The following is a 2878-nucleotide window of genomic DNA, read 5'->3' as shown; positions in this document are numbered from 1 at the left end:
GTGGAGGGTGTCGCGTCAGAAGGTTTGAACAAGGGCCTGAAAAATATCAGCCAACATCCCAACTGTGCACCAATCCGTCAGCACCACCCTGATGTGTCAGCTGTGATTTGCTTTTTAATAATTAAAACTCCAGGGTGAGGCTTAAATCTCATGACTCAGTGACCAGATGGTTACCCAATATCTTGCCTCGCTAAAAAAAAATCTTGCCTCGCTTCTCGGCCTTTTGGCTAAGATCAAGTGTAGTATGGATAGGATGCTGTGCTTGGTTGAGGTCATTGGGTTACATTTAAGCTTCATTTGAAGCAATTTTTTAAAAGCGGCCTCTCGGCCTTTTGGCTAAGATGCAAATGAGATCAAGCCTTGGAGGAGGTGAGTCTGCACCTACTCCAATCAGCTTGGCTCATGTAGATCAGGCCCAAGATAGGAGTAGAGGCCCTGTCTTGTCAGCTTGGATCGGAAATGTCTCAACTTGTTGAGACTCTGAATTGGACTTGATTTGATTGAATTGGAAAAGTATTTTTAAAAATCTTGCCTCAGAAATCTTAGAAGCCCTACAGCACAGAAAGAGGCCATTCGGCCCATCGAGTCTGCACCAACCACAATCCCACCCAGGCCCTATCCCCATATCCCTACATATTTACCCACTAATCCCTCTAACCTACGCATCCCAGGACACTAAGGGCAATTTTAGCATGGCCAATCAACCTAACCCGCACATCTTTGGGCTGTGGGAGGAAACCGGAGCACCCGGAGGAAACCCACGCAGACACGAGGAGAATGTGCAAACTCCACACAGACAGTGACCCAAGCCGGGAATCGAACCCAGGTCCCTGGAGCTGTGAAGCAGCAGTGCTAACCACTGTGCTACCGTGCCGCCCTCAGTAGGAGGCAAAATCCTCAGAAGAGATGGAGAGAAGGCCAGAGGGTGAAGTTACTCTCCTCTATTTTTCAATCCTGTTGAAGTTCCTGCTCAAGGAAACCAAGAGCCTGTCAGCATCAAGGAAAGACCTCAAATCATCGTGTGTCTGTGAGGCTGCTCTCTCTGAGCTGGACGCGGCTGATGGATGATTTATTGATACAATGAACTGCTTGTCCAGCAAAGCCCAAGGTGAGGGAAGCTGCCAGCCTGAGGAAAAGGAATAAAACTGCGACCAGAGACAGACATAAAACATGAAATAGGACCTGGAGAAACAAGGTGAACTGGTAAACAAGTGTTTAGATGTCTTGAGGCATTGGGATTAATCGGTCCCAGAAGAAATTATCGTCATTTTTTTATTGTCTTCAAAGCAGACAGATAGTCTCAGAAATACAACCACTCAGACTGACAGAGTTGGTCACTGGAACACGATGCAGGGATAAGAGCACAGAACACTCCGCTGCAAGGGTTGGCAGTGGCGTTGTGGTATTGTCACTGAACTTGAAAAGTCATCGATATTGGGCTGCTTGGTTTCTTGAACCAACCAGAGCCAGTTCCTCACAGCAAGGGAAACCTTATAAACAGGTGGCACAGTTGTTAGCACTGCTGCCTCACAGCGACAGGGACCCAGGTTCAATTCCAGCCTCGGATCACTGTCTGTGTGGAGTTTGCACTTTCTCCCCGTGTCTGCGTGGGTTTCCTCCGGGTGCTCTGGTTTCCTCCCACAGTCCAAAGATGTGCGGGTTAGATTGATTGGCCATGATAAATTGACCCCTAGTGTCAGGGGGATTAGTAGGGTAAATGTGTGGGGTTACAGGGATAGGGCCTGGGTGGGATTGCAGTTGGCATAGACTCAATGGGCTGAATGGCCTTCTTCTGTCGGTAGAGATTCTATGATTCTACGAACACTGAGAAATATCAGTGCCTCCAGCTAAATAAACCTTGTGCGAACTAAGGATGTCTTGCATCCACTTGGATCAATGGCGATAGTCATAAACTGTTTAACCATTAACAAGAATACAGCATCCTGTGTTTCATATTTCTAAGCGTAGGCAAAGTCAAGAACATAAGTAAATATAGCTGCTCCATCTTGTAAAATTACATTTGTGGCCTGGGATGTATATTTATGAATAGTAAACGGGCTTATTCTGCTCAGTTCATCTGCTGTAACAATAATTTGTATTTATATAGTGCCTAATGTTTCCCCTAACAGTTCCCATGCAGGTTACGATACTGGCCATGATCTTACCGGCCATTCATGCCACGCTCCCGCTGCAGCGAGGACGGGGAATTTGGTGCCCAGCCCAATCTCCATTCACTGCAGCGGGACCAGAAAATCCCGCCAGCGTGAACGGAGGCAAGATTCTGGCCACCATATGCACGCAGGCGCATGCTTAAACAAAACGCAGGCAAACGAGAAAAATAATCAGATCGAGGATGCAGAGTCATAGATGTTTACAGCATGGAAACAGGCCCTTCGGCCCAACTTGTCCATGCCGCCTTTTTTTTTAAACCCCTAAGCTAATCCCAATTGCCCGCATTTGGCGCATATCCCTCTATACCCATCGTACCCAAGTAACTATCTAAATGCTTTTTAAAAGACAAAATTGCACCCGCCTCTCCTACTACCTCTGGCAGCTCGTTCCAGACACTCACCACCCTCTGTATGAAAAAATTGCCCCTCTGGACACTTTTGTATCTCTCCCCTCTCACCTTAAACCTATGCCTTCTAGTTTTAGACTCCCCTACCTTTGGGAAAAGATATTGACTATCTAGCTGATCTGTACCCCTCATTATTTTATAGACCTCTTTAAGATCACCCTTCAGCCTCCTACGCTCCAGAGAAAAAGGTCCCAGTCTATCCAGCCTCTCCTTATAACTAAATCCATCTAGTCCTGGTAGCATCCTAATATATCTTTTCTGCACTCTTTCTAGTTTAATAATATCCTTTCTATAATAGGG

General features: G+C 46.5%; 1 non-coding gene across 1 annotated transcript; it reads left to right on the top strand.

Moving 5' to 3' along the window:
- The first annotated feature begins 207 nt into the window (after positions 1 to 207).
- LOC144479806 (U2 spliceosomal RNA) lies at positions 208 to 397 on the top strand. The gene has a single exon (XR_013495570.1). It is a non-coding gene; the product is annotated as a U2 spliceosomal RNA (small nuclear RNA).
- The last annotated feature ends 2481 nt before the right edge of the window (positions 398 to 2878 follow it).

The sequence above is a fragment of the Mustelus asterias genome, chromosome 26 (genome assembly GCF_964213995.1).
Source record: "Mustelus asterias chromosome 26, sMusAst1.hap1.1, whole genome shotgun sequence".
In the NCBI taxonomy this organism is placed as follows: domain Eukaryota; kingdom Metazoa; phylum Chordata; class Chondrichthyes; order Carcharhiniformes; family Triakidae; genus Mustelus; species Mustelus asterias.
This window is presented reverse-complemented; position numbering and strand designations above follow the sequence as displayed.